This window comes from Cyprinus carpio, chromosome A3, assembly GCF_018340385.1.
Source record: "Cyprinus carpio isolate SPL01 chromosome A3, ASM1834038v1, whole genome shotgun sequence".
Taxonomy (NCBI): domain Eukaryota; kingdom Metazoa; phylum Chordata; class Actinopteri; order Cypriniformes; family Cyprinidae; genus Cyprinus; species Cyprinus carpio.
The window spans coordinates 37,194,481-37,218,121 of NC_056574.1; positions in this window are offsets into that span (position 1 = coordinate 37,194,481).

Consider the following 23,641-nt stretch of genomic DNA (forward strand, 5'->3'; position numbering starts at 1 on the left):
CGCAGACGTGATCCTTGGGAGATCCTGGCTTATCAAGCACCACCCGGAGCTCTCTTGGGACACTGGAGAAGTGAAACGTTAGAGTAATCACATTGTTTCCCTGAAATGGCGAAACCTGGTACTGAAGGTATGTACCTCAATAGAAAGTCCTATGGACAATGTTTCTGTCTCTATTCCTCCAGAATATGCCGAATACAAAGACATCATCTGTCCCAAGAGAGTTTCGAAGCTACCACCTCAGCGGCCATGGGACTGTGCGATTGACCTCCTTCCAGGTGAACCAGAGCCAAAAGGAAAAATCTACTCACTCACCATCCCGGAACAAGACGCAATGGATAAGTACATCTCGGAAGCTTTGGAACAAGGGAACATACTACCATCGACATCAGTGTCATTGTCGCCCCACTGACGTCTGCGTTAAAGGGTAAGCCCAAACATTTGAACTGGAGTGACGAAGCGGATATGGCGTTTAATACGCTGAAGAAAGCTTTCTGCGAGGCACCTTCTCTAATCCATCCTGATCCTAACAAGTCTTTCACTGTCGAAGTCGATGCCTCCTCTGCAGGTGTCAGAGCTGTCCTTTCCCAGCAGCAGGGGAACCCGTCCCATCTTCATCCTTGTTTACTACTCCTACAAGTTCAACCCGGCGGAGAAGAATTATGACATTGGAAATCGGGAGCTGTTAGCAATCAAACAGGCTCTCAAGGAGTGGCGACACTGGCTTGGCTTGAGGGAGCACATCATCCGTTTACGGTACTGACCGATCATAAGAACCTGCAGTATCTACGCGAGGCATAGAGACCAAACCCTCGCCCACCCAGGTGAGCCCCCTTTTTCACCCTTTTTAATTTTACCATCTCGTATCGCCCGGGTAATAAGAACTGTAAGGCAGATGCCCTGTCTAAACTGTTTTCCTCAGAGGATGACACCTCACCTCCTGAAATCATCCTGCCCGAAAAGGTGTTTGTCTGTCCCATAGAGTGGAGTGAGGAAGATACCATCCCCGACACGCCGAATGCTCTGCCAGGTTGTCTAGCTGGTCTCAAGCATGTACCCTTGCAACATCGGACACCGCTAATAACCAAAGCTCACGTCTCTCCAGGCACTGGTCATCCTGGCATCCATCAAACCTTCTCGCTGCTAAAACATCACTTCTGGTGGCCCAACATGGCAGAGGACATCAGAAGGTTCGTGAGGGGGTGTAAGGAGTGTGCGAGGGTGAAAACACCTATACATCTGCCCTCTGGAAAACTCCGTCCTCTTGCTATCCCCCGGTGTCCTTGGTCACATCTCGGCATGGACTTCGCCACGGACTTGCCCCTATTTCGAGGTAACACCTGCATATTCATGGTGGTGGACTGATTTTCGAAGATGCTGAGACTGATACCCCTTAAGGGATTGCCGACTGCCATGGAAAGTGCTGAACTTTTATTCCAACACGTGTTCAGATATTTCGGCATCCCTGAGGACATTGTATCAGAGAGGTCCACAGTTCATCTCTCGAGTGTGGAAATCATTCTTCAAACGTCTTGATGTGACCATAAGTCTCTCTTCAGGCTATCACCCCCAGACCAATGGCCAGACAGAGAGGAAGATCCAGGAAGTGGGTCGCTTCCTTCGAACCTTCTGCCATAGCCACCAGGACCCTTGGAGCCAGTTCCTGCCCTGCGCCGAGTACGCACAGAACTCTTTTCGTCAACTGTTCTGTCACGGATTTGCCAGGTCTTCCTTTCCAACTCCCTTTCTACATCTGGTGGCTCTGGAGTGTGTCTGTGTGCCTGTGGCTTTTCTCTGGACTGCCATTCATCTCTCATTTGCCATATATTAACATACTTTAAATAAACTGTCAAAGTTGAGTTAACATCTGTCTTCATTGTCTTCTGTGTGTGACAATTACATTGTCTTCTATTAAAAAACTTTTATTTTTCTCCATTTGTTGCTAAACCTAACAGTTCAGCAACTAACGTATATAATAAAGCTGATAAGGGACTTCCTTGTCTTATAGATCTAGATATTCCTATGTAGTCTGTAAAAAAAAAAAAAAAAAAAAAAAAAAATTTAAAACAGCTAAAAATATCTGTATACAAACATTTCATCCACTTTATAAAATTATTACCAAAACTAAATTGTTGAATTAAATCAAATAAATATTTGTGCTCAACTCTGTCAAATGCCTTTTCTAGATCTATACTGATTAAACAACCATCAACCTTTTTCACTTTTATGTACCAAGTTAAGTCTCTAATGCTTGTTACCGTATCCGCTATATTTCTTCCTAATACGCCATACGCTTCATTAGTCGTAATGATGTGGGGAACTACTTTAAGTCCGTTAAGATCTTTCAAAATGGGTATTAAAACATCTTTAAAAACCTTATAAAATTCAGATGATAAACCATCTAAACCAGGGCTTTTCCCATTACTTAATTGTATTATAGCTTCATTTATCTCCTCTTCTGTTATATCACTATCACACAATTTTTTTTATCTTCCTCTTTAACTTTGATTTGATTTAACAAAAATTCTTCATCTTCCTCATTAACTCCTTTTTTCTTAAATAAAACACCATAAAAATCCTTGACCGCTTTTAAAATCCCTTCATCTTTTATATTTTTCCCTTCCATTGAAACATTCTTTATTAAATCAGCTTTTTGTCTAGTCTTTTCTGCATCATAGAAAAAATTGGTACTTCTTTCTCCTTCCACTGTATATTTAGGGCTCGAGCACTGATGGTGTGAGGACCCTCTTGTATCTGCTTTGTTTATTAGGGCCCGAACACCGATGGTGTGAGGACCCTATTGCAGGGATAGGCAACTCCGGTCCTGGAGGGCCACTATCCTGCAGAGTTTAGCTTCAGCCCTCATAAAACCTCGCCTGCCTGTATCTATCTAGTAATCCCGAAAACACTGATTGCCTTGTCCAGGTATGTTTAATTAGGGTTGGAGCTAAACTCTGCAGGACAGTGGCCCTCCAGGACCGAAGTTGCCTATCCCTGCCCTATTGTATCTGCTATGTTTATTATTAGGGCCCGAGCACAGATGGTGTGAGGACCCTCTTGTATCTGCTTCGTTTCTTCTTCTTCTTCTTCTTCTTCTTCTTCTTCTTCTTCTCCAAAATGAATCGCATTTTAGAGGGCCTAAACATGCTCGAAATGTCCTGAAACTTTGCACACGCGTCAGACCTGGTGAAAATTTACGGCTGATATAGGTTTCAGAAGAGGGTGTGGCAAAATGGCTCAACAGCGCCACCTAACCTTAAAAAATCAACAGCCCTCGAGCTGTGTTTCACGTACATGCACGAAAATTGGCACACATATGTAAAGCATCAGTACGTACAAAAATGAGCAAATTTTGCATCATTTTTGTCATTTGCATGCCTTGTATTTTAACTCCTCCTAGAGATTTATTAAGATCAACACCAAATTTGGTATGCCTAATCTAAAGGCCTTTGCGATGTTAAATTGCGAAGATCTTGAGTTTTCGTTGAAGGGCGTGTCTGTGGCAGCCTGACGAATTTCGATGATTCGCCATGAAAAATTGAAGTTGCTATAACTCAGACATACAATGTCCAATCTGCCACAAAACTTCACATGTTTGATAAGACTCCTGACCTGAACAGATTGATATGCCCATATTCAGTTATAGTCATAGCGCCACCTACTGGCAACAGGAAGTGACATATTTTACGGTGTAACAAACTACCCCGAGAAATTTTATGACATAATTTTTTTTTCAGTCACTCTATTCTAAAGGCCTGTTCGATGTTAAATTGTGAAGATCTTGAGTTTTCGTTAAAGGGCGTGTCCATGGTGCCGTCACAAAGTTCGATGTCTCGCCATGGGAATAAAAGTTATTGTAACTCAGGCATAAAATGTCAGATCTTGCCCAAACTTCACATGTTTGATAAGAGTCCTGGCCTGAACACATCTGAAGGCCAATATTCCATTGGGTGTGGCAAAATGCCTCGATAGCGCCACCTATACATTTTCAACGGAGTGCGCCTCGAGCTACGTTTCAGGTACATTTACAAAAATCGGTACACACATGTAACACACCAATACCTACAAAAAAGTCTCTTGGTACGAAAATCGAATCCCAACAGGAAGTCAGTTATTTTTTATTTTCTCTGCAAAATTTGTGTCGTTTTTGCCATTTTCAGGGGTTGTACTTTAACGAACTCCTCCTAGAGATTTATTCAGATCAACACCAAACTTTGTCAGTGTAATCTAAAGGCCTTTGCAATGTTAAATTGCGAAGACATTGAGGTTTCGTTTAAGGGCGTGTCTGTGGCCTTACAAATTTCGATGTTTCGCCATGAGAAAGGAAGTTGCTATAACTCAGACATACAATGTCCAATCTGCCCCAAACTTCACATGTTTGAGAAGACTCCTGACCTGATTATATCTACATGCCAATATTCAGATATCGCTATAGCGCCACCTGCTGGCAACAGGAAGTGATATGTTTTACGCCGTAACAAACTACTCCTAGAAGTTTAATGACATTTTATAATTTTTTTGGGTCAGTCTAATATAAAGGCTTTTGCGATGTTAAATTGTGAACATCTTGAGGTTTCATTAAAGGGTGTGGCCATGTTCGATGTCTCGCCATGGGAATAGAAGTTGTTGTAACTCAGGCATAAGATGTCTGATCTTCCCCAAACTTCACATGTTCGAAAAGAGTCTTGGCCTGAACACATCTGAAGGTCATTATTCCACTATAATCATAGCGCCATCTGCTGACAACAGAAAATGGCTTGTTTTACACTAACTTAAACATGCAATGTCCAATCTGCACCAAACTTCAAATATTTGATAAGAGTCATGGCCTGAAGATATCTAAAGACCAATGTTCAGTTATAATCATAGCGCCACCTGTTGGCAATACGACACCTCATGCTTTATAGAGATTTATTCAGATCAACACCAAACTTTTTTCAGTGTAATCTAAAGGCCTTTATGATGTTAAATTGCGAAGATCTTGAGGTTTCGTTGAAGGGCGTGTCTGTGGCGGCCATACAAGTTTCGATGTTTCGCCATGAGAAAGGAAGTTGTTATAACTCAGACATACAATGTCCAATCTGCCCCAAACTTCAAATGTTTGATAAGACTCCAGACCTGAACATATCTACATGCCCATATTCAGTTACCGTTATTGCGCCACCTGCTGGCAACAGGAAGTGACATGTTTTACGCTGTAACGAACTACTCCTAGAAATTTTATGACACTGTAATAATAAAACAAACTTCATATTCACGGGAAGAAGGAGGCGGGAACCGGCGAACCTTCAAATTAAACTTTAATAACAAAATAAACACAAAACAGCGCGACAGGCCCTCACGGTTGACTGCCGCACACAAACAAAAACCAAACACAAAATAAAGCCCAGGCCTGGTCCTCTCTCGTCCTTCACTGTAGTCGCTTCTCTTTTGTATCCTCCCGATCTCCTCCGTGGGACTCGAGACGGGTGAGTGGAGCAGGTGTCGCTCATTTCCCAATCACTCCACTGGCCTCGCTCCGTTCCCACGGCTCTCGGCCCCGCCCCACTCGTCACAGACACTTTGTAATTTTTTTTTGGTCAGTCTAATCTAAAGGCCTTTGCGATGTTAAATTGTGAACATGTTGAGTTTTCATTAAAGGGTGTGGCCATGGCACCGTGACAAAGTTCGATGTCTCGCCATGGGAATAGAAGTTGTTGTAACTCAGGCATAAGATGTCCGATCTTCCCCAAACATCACATATACGAAAAGAGTCTTGGCCTGAACACATCTGAAGGTCAATATTCCACTATAATCATAGCGCCACCTGCTGGCAACAGGAAATGGCTTGTTTTACACTACCTTAAACATGCAATGTCCAATCTGCACCAAACTTCAAATATTTGATAAGAGTCATGGCCTGAAGATATCTAAAGACCAATGTTCAGTTATAATCATAGCGCCACCTTTTGGCAATAGGACACCTCATGCTTTATACTAATTAAAATCTAAATTCTAAATTCCATGTTCAATCTGCACTAAATTTCATATGCTTGATAAAAGTGCTGGACTGAAGAAATGTACATGCCAAAATCCAGTTATAGTCATAGCGCCGGCAGCAGGAAGATTGGCACATATAAATGACTTTGACATATTTCTCTTATATTTACCACATTAAACGCATATATCTCGCCGTTCGCTGTTTACAAAAGCCACGCGCTGGCAGTGAGCCCGGGTGCGAGGGCCCGTTCATCGCTGCTTGCAGCTGTAATTAGGGCCCGAGCACTGCAGTGCGAGGACCCTCTTGGAATTGCTCCGTTTATTCTTCTTCTTCTTCTTCTTCTTCTTCTTCTTCTTCTTCTCCGCAATGAGTCGCATTTTTGAGGGCCTAAACATGCTCCAAAATCACGAAACTTTGCACATGCTCCCGAACTGGCGAAAATTTACATCTGATGTAGGTTTCAGAAGTGGGTGTGGCAAAATGGCTCGATAGCGCCACCTATTAAATTTCAACGGAGTGCGCCTCGAGCTACGTTTCATGTACATGCATGAAAATTGGTACACACGTGTAGCACACCATTATCTACAAAAAAAGTATCTTGGTACAAAATCCAAAACCCAATAGGAAGTAAGTTATTTTGAATTTCCTGTAGGATTTTTGTGCAGTTTTTGCCATTTCCATGCCTCGTACTTTGACGAACTACTCCTACAGTTTTAATCGGATTGTCTTCAAATTTGGTGAGTGTCATCATAAGACCTTTGTGATGTTAAATTGCGAAGGTTTTGAGTTTTCGTCAAGGCGTGTGTCCCTGGCGGCCTGTCAAAATTTGATGTTTCGCCGTGAAACAGGAAGTTGCTGTAACTCAGGCAAGCAATGTCCGATCTGCCCCAAACTTCACATGTGTGATAGGTGTTGTGTCCTGAACAAACACTCATGACCAAATTCAGTTATAGTCATAGCGCCACCTGCTGGCAACAGGAAGTGACATGGTTAAAAACTGTTATGGACTCCTAGGAACATATTAAAAAGTGTCAACAAGTGTTAAATAGGCTGGGAAACATGCTAGAAACATGCTAAAAACATGCTAGCAACACTTAGCTCAGTGTTAAAGCATGCTATTAAACCAGTGAAATAGAACATTACTGTAACTCGTGCATACAATGTCCAATCTGCCTCAAGCTTCACAAGTTTGATTAGAGTCCTGGCCTGAAGATATCTACATGCTCATATTTGGTTATAGTTATAGTGCCACCCTACTGACAACAGGAAGTGACATGTTTTAATACTTTTATGCACTATTACCAACACCGTAAAATATGCCATTGTGTGCTAATCATGCTAGAAATATTCTCAAACATGCTAGCAACACTTACTAAGTGCTAAAGGATGCTTAAAACACTATGAAACAGGAAGTTGTTGTAACTCTTGCATACAATGCCCAATCTGCCCCAAATTTCACACGTTTTATAAAAGTCCTGGCCTGAACACATCTAAAGGCCAATATTCAATTATAAATATAGCGCCACCTGCTGGCAACAGGAAATGACTTATTTTAAACTAACTTAAACATGAAATGTCTGATCTGCCCTAAACTTCACATGTTTGATAAGATTCCTAGTCTCAACAGATTTTAAGGCCAATATTTCAGTTATAAACCTGCTGGCGACAGGAAATTACTCGTTTTAAACTAATTAAAACATGCAATATCCGGTCTGCCCAAACTTCTTGTGTTTGATGTGGGTCCTGGCCTGAACTCATCTTTAGGCCAATATTTGTTTATAGTCTTAGTGCCACCTGCTGGCAACAGGAAATTAACTTAAACATGCAATGTCTGATCTGCCCGAAACTTTGCATGTTTGGTAAGAGTCCTGGCCTGAAGACATTTACATGCCGATATTCAGTTATAATCATAGCGCCACCAGTTGGAAGCAGGAAATGTGGCACAAATATTTACCTTTTTATAAGCATATGGCCCAACGTTCGCTGTTCTCCTATGGCCACCGGTTGGTGGTGAGCCCGGGTGCGAGGGCCCTTTCATCGCTGCTTGCAGCTTTAATTAGGGCTCAAGCCTGGAGGGCGAGAGCCCTATTGTTTTCATTAGGATTATTTTTTATTAGGGCTCAAGCCTGGAGGGCGAGAGCCCTATTGTTTTCCTTAGGATTATTTTTTATTATTATTATTATTCTTCTTATTCTTATTCTTATTATTTTTTTCCAACGTCTCGGGGGCTTTTGGGGCCCTTAACATGCTCGAAAACTCTTGAAAATTGGCACACACATTGGAACCTGCGGCCATTAGGGCCGGGCAGAGACTGATACACGGGCGTGGCACAGGGGCTCTACAGCGCCCCCTGGAATATGGAGGGCCATATATCATACATACTTGCACGTAGACGTATGAAACTCGGTACACATATAGATCTCATCAAGCCAAACAACTTTCGTACTGCATGTCATAGGCTCCGCCCAACAGGAAGTTGGCTATTTAGGGTTTAGTATTCTTATTTTTCGTCAAAGTTGTGGGGTCTTTTGGGGCCCTTAACATGCTCAAAAAACTCTTGAAAATTTGCACACACCTTAGAATCTGTGGCCATTAGGAGGCTGCAGAGGCTGAGACCCGGGCGTGGCACAGGGGCTCTACCGCGCCCCCTGGAACACAGTCAGAAATGTTGATGTATAGTTCAAACATACTTGCACGTATTCATATGAAACTCAGTACACATATAGATCTCATTGTGCTGAACAACTTTCGTAATGCATGTCATAGGCTCCGCCCAACAGGAAGTCAGCTATTTAGAGCTATGTAAAAAGCGCATGCTCTGGAATTTGAAATACTTGTCATAGGTTTTTTACTCGATTGCCGCCAAACTCGGTCAACATGATCTCAAGACACTGGGGATGAAAAATTGCCAGGGGATTTTTGATATCTCAAACGGTTTGCTCGTGGCGAGGCGTTGAAATTATGGTGAAAAATGAGAAACAGGAAGTGTCTAATAACATCCACATACATTTCCTGATTTTAATTAAACTTCATCAGTTTGTTCGTTGTATGATGCCGATCGCATATATGTGACTATTAGGAGTCAAAGTTATAGCGCCACCAACTGGCAGCAGGAAGTGTGTCATTTTAAAAATGCTTTGAATTCAGCAACTTATTTTTACTCAATTTGCTTCAAACTTCATCAGAATAATGTCAAAATACGGCCCATGTAAAACTGTTGAGGGGATATTGATATCTAATATAGTGTTGCCATGGCAACATGTCAAACTGGAATAATTTTCCGGTGATTTTGAGGCAGATAACATGCTTAGAATTTCATTGAACTCAGAACACATATCAGTATTAATGATAGCTAGACACTGGCAAAAAGGTCCTATAAAAGGGCGTGGAGGAGGCACTCTATAGCGCCACCTTTTGTCAAAAGTGGGGGGCTTAGTTTTAGCTACAGACACCAAACTCGGTACATATATTGTTCTTATTAAGACGGACAACTTTCTAATTTACAGTCATTAGCTACGACCAACAGGAAGTTGGCTATTTTGATTTGAATATGGATTTTTGGCTCTGTGTGGAGTGTATGTGTGCTGAGACTTTCATTGTCTGAGAGAAATTGCGCCTCTACAGGAGCAATTCCCGGGAGTGAGAGGGAGCAGTCTCCCTTAGTTTCACTTTTAAATCGGTTAAAAATACAAATAAATAAATAAATTTGATTCACACTGACAAGCTAAATCAACAAATCTTATTATTAGCGGGTCAGGGCTCATTAATAATTGATGTCTGGCCAGAGAACAGTGAGACAGACGAGAGATAAATCACCGCTCCGAACAGCGCGTGCTGTCTCAACGAGCTCACAACAAACGAGTTTATTCTTGTTTAAGACCTTTTAAAAATAAAATATTACAGCGATTGCACACAATCCGCCAATTAGAACACACCAAGAGCTAAATTCAGATGTGGTTTGTGAGTGTTAAAATGAAATATTTGCTGCAGCCTGTCTGACAGCGCGAGACTTCTGAACACTTGAAGGGAAAAAGTCTACATACAGAAACTACAGCCTTTTACATTAAAACACAGCGGCGAATTAACACAAAAAAAATTAGAAGAACATATTATAGAGATGAAAATGAGTGTTTATGAGTGCTTGTGAGATTTTCTTTGTCTAAGGGCTGAACATCACATCGATTGCTCTGCGCTCCAGAACATGGTGATGGTTTTTCGGCGAGAACGGACAAATAAATACACGTTTCATTCACACTGACAAGCTGAACCAACATGTTATTATTACCGGCTCAGATCTCATTAATAATTTATGTCTGGCCAGAGATCAGTGAGAAAGACCAGAGAGAAATCACCGCTGCATCAGCGCGTGCAATCATACAACGAGCTCACAATAAAAGCATTTTTATAGTTTTAAGAGCTTTTTAAAACAAAATATTACCGCGAATGCACACAATCCACCCATTAGAACACAACAAGGGCTGAATTCAGGTGTTTTTTGAGCTGTTTTAATTGTGAAAAGAAATACTATTTGACAGCGCGAGACTGTCTAAGGGCAGAATAACCTCGATCTCTCGAGCTCCAGAGGACGCTGATTCTGGCTTTTCGTCGCAAGAACGAACAAATTGCGTACAAGATTATTTCAAAATACATAATAGCTTGGCGAATATAAACGAAAACAGCCACGTGAATATAAACTGTTGAGAAATAAATCTGAAGTGGATCATGATACTGGATTTGAATATTAAAGTGACTGCATTTACCAGCTGCTTTTTGTCTTTAATTTTAATCTATAAAAAACTGAAAATCATTCGTCTTGGCTGCTTTTTTTTTTGTATGTGTGTATGTATTCATGTATTTATTATCATTATTATTATTATTATTATTATTATTATTATTATTATTATTTTGCTCTAACAAAAATGTATCTATATTTAACTTAATCGATGACGTTATTTTACATTTGATTTGTCCATTTCTGCATCCAAACCCCTATAAACTTAAAACATGCACTATTAAACTATTGTTAGCAATTTCTTTATCGTCCAATTTAACTGGTGTACAAACTTTTATTTTCATAATAAATTTGTTTTTTAGCTTATAGACAGTTACAGTGGTCTATAATAAATATTAACAGGTTTTGTTCAAGCAGCTTAAAATGTTTGAAGTAGGCTAATTTTTTTAAATGTAAATCCTAAAAAAAAAAAAAATAAATAAAACAAACAAAACAAAAAAAAAAATTAGCAACTCATAGTAATCATTCAACACTGCTTAAAAATGTAAATTGAAAATTAAACTCATGATAAAGCATGAAATAAGATACAGAATCAGTAAATTAGATTTTAATGTGGGTATATTATCAGTAAACTAATCATTAAATATTCATAATCATTCAAAAAATATTGCCCCCTTTCATCATGTTGTTCAAAAATGAAGGCCACAATGTTAATGTTTTCCACACGATGGCGCCACAGGATAGCAAATACTTCAAGATCTGTTCGAAGACTTGAAAATGTTTCATTTATGTGCATTAATAAAAAATGCATTGACAACCATTCTTTTTTCATAAACTTTAATAAAGCCCATTATTGTAATTATGCAAAAGCTATAATCTCCTAAATACCATTACTTTTTGTTAGTTTAATTGTATTGACAACATATTTCTCAAGTTATCACACATTACTGAAAAAGTGTAGAAGGGACACTATATTAGTTATCTATTTTCATGTTGTGCATATAATAGTACTCACATAATGACTCATAATTTACTTGAAAAGAGACACGTTCATTGTGTAACTGCATAATGTACACAAACCAATGTGCTTGGACCCCTAATAATCACCTTGACTTAAACCACATTGTGTCAGTTACCTTCTGTGTCTTTGCCCACAACGCTTCAGTGACAGGAATGTGAAATAGCAAACAGGGGAAAAAAATAAAAGGCATGACTTTATTTGCATCCAGCTAGCCAACTCTGTTACAGATGTTCCACAGCCAAAACTTTTATTAGAATAGAAAATAGCGAGGGTTCGAATAAATAGTTTATTAATCATTTAATTACACTTTCTTAATGAATATTGTTCTGTGTATGTGATTTCAAAGCCTTGATGCTTCGGATTAACCCGTTAATTGCCTTATCACTTAAAACCTGAGTGCCAGAGGGTTACTGTAAATGCATGTGCCCGCTGGGCACAGTTTACCTGACGCAACCGGGGTGGCGTTTGCACTGATGGCTTGAGCCCGCCATTGCTGCTTGCAGCTATATTTATTATTTATTTATTATTTTTTTCCAACGTCTCGGGGGCTTTTGGGGCCCTTAACGTGCTCAAAAACTCTTGAAAATTGGCACAGACCTTGGAATTTGCGGCCATTAGGTCCGGGCAGAGACTGATACACGGGCGTGGCACAGGGGCTCTACAGCGCCTCCTGGAATATGGAGGGCCGTATATCATACATAGTTGCACGTAGACGTATGAAACTCGGTACACATATAGATCTCATCAATCCAAACAACTTTCGCACTGCATGTCATAGGCTCCGCCCAACAGGAAGTTGGCTATTTAGGGTTTAGTATGCTTATTTTTAGTCAAAGTTTTGGGGGCTTTTGGGGAACTTAACATACTCAAAAACTCTTGAAAATTTGCACACACCTTAGAATCTGTGGCCATTAAGAGGCTGCAGAGGCTGGGACCCGGGCGTGGCACAGGGGCTCTACGGCGCCCCCTGGAACACAGTCAGAAATGTTGATGTATAGCTCACACATACTTGCACGTATTCATATAAAACTCAGTACACATATAGATCTCATCTTGCCGAACAACTTTCGTATTGCATGTCATATACTCCGCCCAACAGGAAGTCAGTTATTTAGAGCTGTGTAAAAAGCGCATGCTCTGGAATTTGATATACTTGTCATAGGTTTTTTACCCGATTGCCACCAAACTCAGTCAACATGATCTCAAGACATTGGGGATGCAAAATTGCCAGGGGATTTTTGATATCTCTAATGGTTTGCTCGTGGCGAGGCGTTAAAATTATGGCGAGAAATGAGAAACAGGAAGTGTCTAATAACATCCACATACATTTCCTGATTTTAATTAAACTTCATCAATTTGTTCGTTGTATGATCCCGATTGCATATATGTGACTATTAGGAGTCAAAGTTATAGCGCCACAAGCTGGCAGCAGGAAGTGTGTCATTTTCAAAATGCTTTGAATTCAGCATCTTATTTTTACTCAATTTGCTTCAAACTTCATCAGAATAATGACAAAACACGGCCCATGTAAAACTGTTGAGGAGATATTGATATCTAATATAGTGTTGACATGGCAACATATCAAACTGGAATATTTTTCTGTATAATATATTCTGATTTTGAGGTAGATAACATGCTTAGAATTTCATGAAACTCAGAACACATATCAGTATTAATGATAGCTAGACACTGGCAAAAGGTCATAAAAGGGCGTGGAGGAGGCACTCTATAGCGCCACCTTTTGTCCAAAGTGGGGGGCTTTGGTTTTAGCTACAGACACCAAACTCGGTACATATATTGTTCTTATTAAGACGGACAACTTTCTAATTTACAGTCATTAGCTACGACCAACAGGAAGTCGGCTATTTTGATTTGAATATGGATTTTTGGCTCTGTGTGAGGAGTGTATGTGTGCTGAGACTTTCATTGTCTGAGAGAAATTGCACCTCTACAGGAGCAATTCCCGGGAGTGAGAGGGAGGAGTCTCGCTTAGTTTCACTTTTAAATCGGTTAAAAATACAAATAAATAAACAAATTTAATTCAAACTGACAAGCTAAACCAACATATCTTATTATTAGCGGGTCAGGGCTCATTAATAATTGATGTCTGGCCAGATAACAGAAAGATAGACGAGAGATAAATCGCCGCTCCGAACAGCGCGTGCAGTCTCAACGAGCTCACAACAAACGAGTTTATTCTTGTTTAAGACCTTTTAAAAATAAAATATTACAGCGATTGCACACAATCCACCAATTAGAACACACCAAGAGCTAAATTCAGATGTTTGTGAGTGTTAAAATGAAATATTTGCTGCAGCCTGTCTGACAGCGCGAGACTTCTGAACACTTGAAGTCTACATACAGAAACTACAGCCTTTTACATTAAAACACAGCGGCGAATTAACACAAAACAATTAGAAGAACATATTATAGAGATGAAAATGAGTGTTTATGAGTGCTTGTGAGATTTTCTTTGTCTAAGGGCTGAACATCACATCGATTGCTCTGCGCTCCAGAACACGGTGATGGTTTTTCGGCGATAACGGACAAATTCACACTGACAAGCTGAACCAACATATGTTATTATTACCGGGTCAAATCTCATTAATAATTGTTGTCTGGCCAGAGATCAGTGAGAAAGACCAGAGAGAAATCATCGCTGCATCAGCGCGTGCAGTCGCACGAGCTCACAATAAAAGCATTTTTATAGTTTTAAGAGCTTTTTAAAACAAAATATTACCGCGAATGCACACAATCCACTCATTAGAACACAACAAGAGTGTCACGGTGTCTGTTCTGTGTCTCCCTGGGTGGCCACTAGAGGTCTCACTTCCCCTTATCGTCACCCCACCTTAGAACTGCATTTCCCATAGTCTTGTCTGTTTCATCACTGCTCATTGCACTCAGCTGTCCGTGGTTACTAATCATTGCACTCAGCCAATTCCCCGTTAGCTTTGTCATGTCCCTGTGTATAAATACCCCGGTTGTTCTGTCATTGTCACGGAGTCCTTGTTGAATGTCACCCTGTGTTTTCCTGGTTCCCTGGTTTCTCGTGTTTCTGGATGTTGTCTATGTTTCTTGTTTTGGACGGATTACCTGGATTTTGACCTTTGCCTGGATGTTTTCTGATTTTGGATCACCCCAATAAACAACCTGTCTGTGTGTGTGTCGTGACAGTCCCCCCCCACAAACAGAAGGACTCCGTCATGCCTAGATCCAGCGGTATGTTTTTTGGGGTTTCTCCCCCAGCCATCGAGCGGGAGAGAAGGATGGAGTTTGAGGGAACCCGCCTGGTCATTTTTCGTGGGACCCGGGGAGGTCGCAGAGGAGTGAGTGGTCGTGAGGAGGCTCAGCATCGCTCTCAACCATGGCCCCCTTCGATCCGGGGCTCGTGTGGGATGGATCAGAGCCACTGTCTCACCATGGCGGACGGAGAGGGGAGAAAGAAGCGCAGGTCCGCCATGGTGGCGCCACTGCCCATGATGCCACTGCCAGGGCCAGCGGCCCCACGAGGCAAGATGGACGCCAGCTCAGCGCCACAGCACAAGGTGGTCACCAGCCCCACGCCAAGAGGCCAGACGGCCGCCAGCCCAGCGCCACTGTCCAAGATGGCCACGGAGACATTTTTGAACTACTTTTCTCCAGGTTGAACAAGATCCCAGAGGTTCCCAGGAGTGTTCACGTCACGTCTGCTGAGCCAGCGCCACAGCATAAGATGGCCGCCAGCCCTGCGCCACAGCATAAGATGGCCGCCAGCCCAGCGCCACAGCACAAGATGGCCGCCAGCCCAGCGCCACAGCACAAGATGGCCGCCAGCCCAGTGCCCGCAGCACAAGATGGCCGCCAGCCCAGCGCCGCCGTCCAGGAGGACGTTCCCGAGCGGGCCACTGCCGTCCAGGAGGACGTTCCCGAGCGGGCCGCTGCCGTCCAGGAGGACGTTCCCGAGCAGGCCGCTGTCGTCCAGGTGGACGTGCCCGAGGTTCCCGAGGCGGTGCCTGATGCCGAGGCGGTGCTCGAAGCTGTGCCTGATGCGGTGGCCGAGGTGGGTTCCCGATGCAATGTCCGATGCCGAGGCGGTGCCCGTTGCCGAGGCGGTGCCCGAGGCCGAGGCGGTTCCCGATGCAATGACCGAGGCGGCCCCCGATGCAATGACCGAGGCGGTGCCCGATGCCGAGGCGGTGCCCGATGCCGAGGCGGTGCCCGATGCGGTTCCCGAGGTGGTGCCCGATGTTGTTCCCGATGCCGAGACGGTGCCCGATGTTGTTTCCGAGGCCGAGGCGGTGCCCGATGCCGAGGCGGTGACCGATGCCGTTCCGGAGGTCGAGGCAGTGACCGATGCCGTGCCAGAGACGGTGGCCAGAGACGGTTCCCGATGTAATGCCCGAGACCGAGGCTGTTCCGGAGGTCGAGGCGGTGCCCGATGTTGTTTCCCGATGCCGAGGCGGTGCCCGATGTTGTTTCCGATGCCGAGGCTGTTCTGGAGGTCGAGGCGGTGCCCGATGTTGTTCCCGATCCCGAGGCGGTGCCCGATGTTGTTTCCGATGCCGAGGCTGAGCCCGATGCCGAGGCTGTGACCGATGCCGTTCCGGAGGTCGAGGCAGTGACCGATGCTGTTCCGCAGGTCGAGGCGGTGCCCGAGGCGGTGCCCGATGCCGAGGCTGTGCCCGATGCCGAGGCCGTTTTCCGAGGCGGTGTCCTTGTCCAATGCCGTTCCTGAGGCCATTCCTGAGGCCGTTCCTGAGACCGTTCCCGAGGCGGTGCCCGATGCCAAGGTCGTTCCCGAGGCGGTGCCCGATGCCGAGCCCGAGGCCGTTCCCGAGGCGGAGCCCGAGGTCGTGCCCGAGGCCGTTCCCGAGGCGGTGTCCTTGTCCAATGCCGTTCCTGAGGCCATTCCTGAGGCCGTTCCTGAGGCCATTCCCGAGGCGGTGCCCGATGCCGAGGTCGTTCCCGAGGCGGTGTCCTTGTCCGATGCCGTTCCTGAGGCCATTCCCGAGGCGGTGCCCGATGCCGAGGTCGTTCCCGAGGCGGTGCCCGATGCCGAGCCCGAGGCCGTTCCCGAGGCGGTGTCCTTGTCCAATGCCGTTCCTGAGGCCATTCCTGAGGCCGTTCCTGAGACCGTTCCCGAGGCGGTGCCCGAGGCCAAGTCGTTCCCGAGGCGGTGTCCTTGTCCGATGCCGTTCCTGAGGCGGTGTCCTTGTCCGATGCCGTTCCTGAGGCCATTCCCGAGGCGGTGCCCGATGCTGTTCCGGAGGCCGATGCGGGGCCCGAGATGGTTCCGGAGGCGATACCCGTGTCCAAGGCCGTTCCCGAGGCGGTGCCCTTGTCTGAGGCCGTTCCCGATGCCGTTCCCAATGCCGTGACCTGGCCACAGCCTGCTCCTTACTGGCTCCCCGATTGGCAGGTTCCATTCGGGCCACTCAAATGGCGAATTCTTCCCTGGCCGTCTACACAACGAGAATGGACTGATCCACCGTGGCCACCTGAACTGCCTGGTCCCTCGTGATCCCCTGAACTTTCGGGTCCACCGTGGCCACCTGAACTGCCTGGTCCCTCGTGGTCCCCTGAACTTTCGGGCCCACCATGGCCCCCTGATCTGACCGAGCCAACTGGGCTACCAGGGGAGCCATCGCTGCCGGTCCCAGGTCCCCTACACGGGCCTGGCCCGCCATCCCTCCCCCTGTTCTGCCTCCACCAGTCCACCTCCCTCCTGGTCTCTTTGTTTTTTTTGGTTATTTTGTTCTGAGGAGCATCTGGTAGATGCTCCTTAGAGGGGGGGTAGTGTCACGGTGTCTGTTCTGTGTCTCCCTGGGTGGCCACTAGAGGTCTCACTTTCCCCTTATCGTCACCCCACCTTAGAACTGCATTTCCCATAGTCTTTGTCTGTTTCATCACTGCTCATTGCACTCAGCTGTCCGTGGTTACTAATCATTGCACTCAGCCAATTTCCCCGTTAGCATTGTCATCTCTCTGTGTATAAATACCCCGGTTGTTCTGTCATTGTCACGGAGTCCTTGTTGAATGTCACCCTGTGTTTCCCTGGTTCCCTGGTTTCTCGTGTTTCTGGATGTTGTCTATGTTTCTTGTTTTGGACGGATTACCTGGATTTTGACCTTTTGCCTGGATGTTTTCTGATTTTGGATCACCCCAATAAACATACTGCTTTTGGATCTACCTGTCTGTGTGCGTGTCGTGACAAAGAGCTGAATTCAGGTGATTTGAGCTGTTTAATTGTGAAAATAAATACTATTTGACAGCTCGAGACAGTCTAAGGGCAGAATAACATCTATCTCTCGAGCTTCAGTGGACGCTGATTCTGGCTTTTCGTCGCAAGAACGAACAAATTGCGTACAAGATTATTTCAAAATACATAATAGCTTGGCTAATATAAACGAAAACAGCCACGTGAATATAAACTGTTGAGAAATAAATCTGAAGTGGATCATGATACTGGATTTGAATATTAAAGTGACTACATTTACCAGCTGCTTTCTGTCTTCAATTTTAATCTATAAAACACAGAAAATCATTCGTCTTGGCTGTTTTTTTTTTTTTTTTGTATGTGTGTATGTACTCATGTATTTATTATTATTATTATTATTATTATTATTATTATTATTATTATTATTATTATTATTATTATTTTGCTCTAACAGGAATTAATCTATATTTAACTAAATCGATGACGGTTTTTTACATTTGATTTGTCCATTTCTTCTGCATCCAAACACCTATAAACTTAAAACATGCACTATTAAACTATTGTTAGCAATTTCTTTATCGTCCAATTTAACTGGTGTACACACTTTTTATTTTCATAATAAATTTGTTTTTTAGATTATAGACAGTTAAATAAATATTAAAAAAATATTAACAAGCTTCTTAAAATCTTCTAAAAATGCTAAAATTATTAAAATTTAAATAAAAAAAAAAAATTAAAAAAAAAAAAAAAAAAAAATAAAACAAACAAAACAAAACAAAAAAAATTCTAGCAACTCACATAGTAATCATTCAACACTGCTTAAAAATGTAAATTGAAAATTAAACTCATGATTAAGCATGAAATAAGATACAGAATCAGTAAATTAGATTTTAATGTGGGTATATTATCAGTAAACTAATCATTAAATATTTATAATCATTCAAAAAATATTGGCCCCTTTCATAATGTTGTTCAAAAATGAAGGCCACAATGCTAATGTTGTCCACTCGATGGCGCCACAGGACAGCAAATACTTCAAGATCTGTTCAAAGACTTGAAAATGTTTCACTTATGTGCATAAATAAAAAATGCATAAACATTCATTCTTTTTTCATAAACTTTAATAAAGCCCAATATAGTAATTATGCAAAAGCTATCATCTCCTAAATACCATTACTTTTGTTATTTTAATTGTACTGACAACATATTTCTCAAGTTATCACACATTACTGAAAAAGTGTAGAAGGGACACTATATTAGTTATCTATTTTCATGTTGTGCATATAATAGTACTCACATAAGGATAATTTACTTGAAAAGAGACACTTTCATTGTGTAACTGCATCATCTACACAAACCAATGTGCTTGGACCCCTAATAATCACCTTGACTTAAACCACATTGTTTCAGTTACCTTCTGTGTCTTTGGCCACAACGCTTCAGTGACAGGAATGTGAAATAGCAAACAGGGGAAAAAATAAAAGGCATGACTTTATTTGCATCCTAGCTACTCTATTACAGATGTTCCACAGCCAAGACTTTTATTAGAATAGAAAATAGCAAGGGTTCGAATAAATAGTTTATTAATCATTTAATTTCACTTTCTTAATGAATATTGTTCTGTGTATGTGATTTCAAAGTCTTGATGCTTCGGATTAACCTGTTAATTGCCGTATCCCTTAAAACCTGAGTGCCAGAGGGTTACTGTAAATGCATGTGCCCGCTGGGCAAAGTTTACCTGATGCCACCGGGGTGGCGTTTGCACTGATGGCTTGAGCCCGCCATCAGGATTATTCTTATTAGGGCCCGAGCCAATATGGCTCATCTAACTATTATTCTTATAAGGACCATACCCAATAGGCCCAGAGCCAAATTGTTTTTCTAAGGATTATTCTTATTATTATTATTATTATTAGGGCCCGAGCCAATGGGCGCAGGGCCCTATTGTTTTTCTTAAGGATTATTCTATTAATATTTTTTTTTATTTTTCTTTTAACCTTTCGGGGGTTTTTGGAGGCCTTAACATACTCAAAAACTCTTGAAAATTGGCACACACATTGGAACCTGCGGCCATCAGGACGCCGCAGAGGCTGGGACCCGGGCGTGGCACAGGGGCTCTACGGCGCCCCATGGAACACAGTCAGAAATCTTGAACCATAGCTCACACATACTTGCATGTATTTATATGAAACTCTGTACACTTATAGATCTCATTGAGCCGAACAACTTTCGCGCTCTATGTCATAGGCTCCGCCCAACAGGAAGTGAGCTATTCAGGGCTGTTTAAAAAAAGCATGCTCTGGAATTTGAAATACTCCTCTGAGGACTTCCACCCGTTCTCCTCGAAACTCGGTGAACATGATCTCAAGACATTGGGGATGAAAAATTGCCAGGGGATTTTTGATATCTCGAACGGTTTGTCCGTGGCGAGGCGTTGAAATTAGGGCAAAAAATGAGAAACAGGAAATGTCTAATAACATCCACATACACCACAAACGATTTTGATCAAACTTCATCGGTTTGTTCGATGTATGATGCCGATCACATATATGTAAATATTAGGAGTCAAAGTTACAGCGCCACCAACTGGCAGCAGGAAAGTGTGTCATTTTCAAAATGCTTTGAATTCAGCATCTTATTTTTACTCGATTTGCTTCAAACTTCATCAGAATAATGACAAAACACGGCCGATGTAAATCTGTTGTGGGGATATTGATATCTAATATCGTGTTCCCATGGCAACGTGTCAAACTTGAATATTCTGTTCTGTTGCTTTTGAGGCTGATAACATGCTTAGAATTACATGAAACTCAAAACACATATCAGTATTAATGATAGCTAGACAATTGCAAAAGGTCATAAATGGGCGTGGAGGAGGCACTCTATAGCGCCACCTTTTGTCAAAAGTGGGGGGGTAAGTTTTAGCTACAGACACCAAACTCGGTACATAAATTGTTCTTATCAAGACGGACAACTTTCTAATTTACAGTCATCAGCTACGACCTACAGGAAGTCAGCTATTTTGGTTTAAATGTGGATATTTGGAAAAATATTGCTGTGAATTAATGCATACTGCTCAGAGGAGAAGTACACTATACACACCAAACCTTTTTCTACATGATGCCAAAACATTGAGGAACCTAAATTGCGAATGGATTTTGGATAGCTTGAACGGTTTTGCCGTGGTGATTTTTTTGAAATAAAAGTAAAAAAGGGAAACATTAATTGTCTTGTATTTTTAAATTGCAGCTTGCAAACACTTCAAAACCATTTTTCTTACATAGAAAAAGTCATTTTGAGGAAATGTGCATAGTTTCACGATTTTACAACACTGTATGGATAACAGAAAATTAAAAAAACTGTCAGACATCCTAACCCAACCCTAAGCCACACTCTCTCTGTGAGAGAAAAGAGAGGGAGAGGTGTGTCAAAGGGCCTCTGTCAGTTTTAGGGACATAAAAAAACAATTTTACCATTTTACCAATTCCAAATCACATCAATCTTAATAAATACTATACATTTGGTATTTCATCATTTATGAGTGATATATAATTGTCTTTGAAGGCTGGAAGTAAAAAAAAAATCCTTATATTCAGGAGTGCTGAATTATTAGGCATGTTTTCTTGCTATGCATTGGCCATAGAGCTCATTGTAGCGGTGCCTCAGGTGTTGAAATAGATTTTTTATACATTATACAGGTTCACACGTACTCCGTCTGCAGTGCGTATACAGTATGTGTATGCAGTTCAGAAGCAGCAGCGAGAGCGCGTTACTGTAACGCGAAAGAACATTAAAATAATGCGCGAGCGCGAATCTATCCGCTCGCATGCAAATTTCCTTTGCTTTGTCACAAAACCAGACACGCGTGCTCAGATACACGCTGCTCTCGCTCGGTCGGAGAGATGTGCGCACACTTAAAACGTGTTTCCTCTGCTCAAACTGTGTCCTGTGCACTCACAACTCTCTCTATGCTCATGCGCTAGATATTAATTCTATTCGCACCTTTTTATTTCTAACCTATTCTGTTCACATCTTTTGCCATGTGCAGTTTGATCGCTCTGATCCATTAACATGGGCTCGGAAAAAATACGGATTACAGATAGAGCTCGTGAACCAGGCATTACGTAGGCATATGCCCTGTCTGTTCCAACGCTCCATTTAGGCGCGCTTCATTCTGACCAGTTCAGATAGCAACACCAAACGTGCAGTGTGTAATACCAATCATGGCCACCACCAGATGGAGCTATAGGATTACTTTTAAATAATTGTTGCAGAAACGTGTATAGAGCATTTAAATCATTTATAAAAATCTTTCAAAGAAAAATAATATGCATTTTAAAAAGCTAATGAATTTTACTGATAATATAGTTTTATATAATAATTACACAAAAATTTATATAGATCATTAAAAGGATTTTTAAAAATGGTTATAGATCATGAAAAGTTTTAGCAACAATTTATGATAAGCTCTCTTTTGGTTTACATTATTTAATGCATTAACTAACATGAACTTACAATGAACAATCTATTTTTTCAGATCACTTATTAATCTTTGTCTATGTTAGTTAATCCTATCATTTAAAACATTAATGTTCATGTTATTTTATTTCACAGTACATAAACAATCTTAAAATAAAAGTGAAAATAAAAAAGTATTAAAATATTTTTAACTAAGCTTTAATTAAATTATATATAAAAATTAAAAATTAAATTATATATATATATATATATATATATATATACATATATATATATATATAATTTTATGTTAAATAATATAGTTAAATAATATAATATTTAACATTAGTACAAGCTAAGTATGAACAACATATTTTTACTGCATTTGTGTAAGTAAAAACATTTATATGTTAATTCATGGTACAGTAACTGATGTACATTAACTATACATTTTAATTAATAATGTAGTAATCCATTTTGAACATAATAATAACTAAGATTCATAAATGCTATATAAATGATGTACATGTTAACTTATATGTTAAAAACTAAATCCTTATTAATATATATATATATATATATATATATATATATATATATATATTTATGTTATTTTGTGTGTGTGTGTGTGTGTGTGTGTGTGTGTGTGTGTGTGAGAGAAAGACAGATAGAGAGAGACTCACATTAATAAATGCCATACAGTTGTTGTTAATGTAATTTAATATAATTAATGTTAATAACTGAAACCTTATTGGAAGTGTTACTCAAGTTTTATATATGTTGTGTGTGTGTGTCTCTTGATGGTTCGGATTAACCCTTTCATTGCAGTATCCCTTAAATCCAAACTGCTAAATCAGGTGTGCCCAATCCTCTTCTTGGCGATCGACTGTCCTGCAAAGTTCAGCTCCAAATCTTATCAGTCACACCTACCTTTAATTTTCAAGCGATCCTGAAGACCTTAATTAGTTGCTTCAGGTGTGTTTGATTAGGGTTGGAGCTAAACTATGCAGGACAGTTGATCTCCATTAACAGGGTTGGACACCCCTGTGCTAGAGGGTTACTATGTATGTGTCCGCTGGGCACAGTTTTCCTGATGCCACCGGGGTGGGGTTTGCGCTGACGGCTCGGGGCCTTGCAGCTATATTTAGGGCCCGCCATCGCTGCTTGGGCAGCCCTATTAAGGATTATTCCCTTATTATTATTAGGGCCCGAGCCAATGGGCGCAGAGCCCTATTGTTTTCTAAGGATTATTCT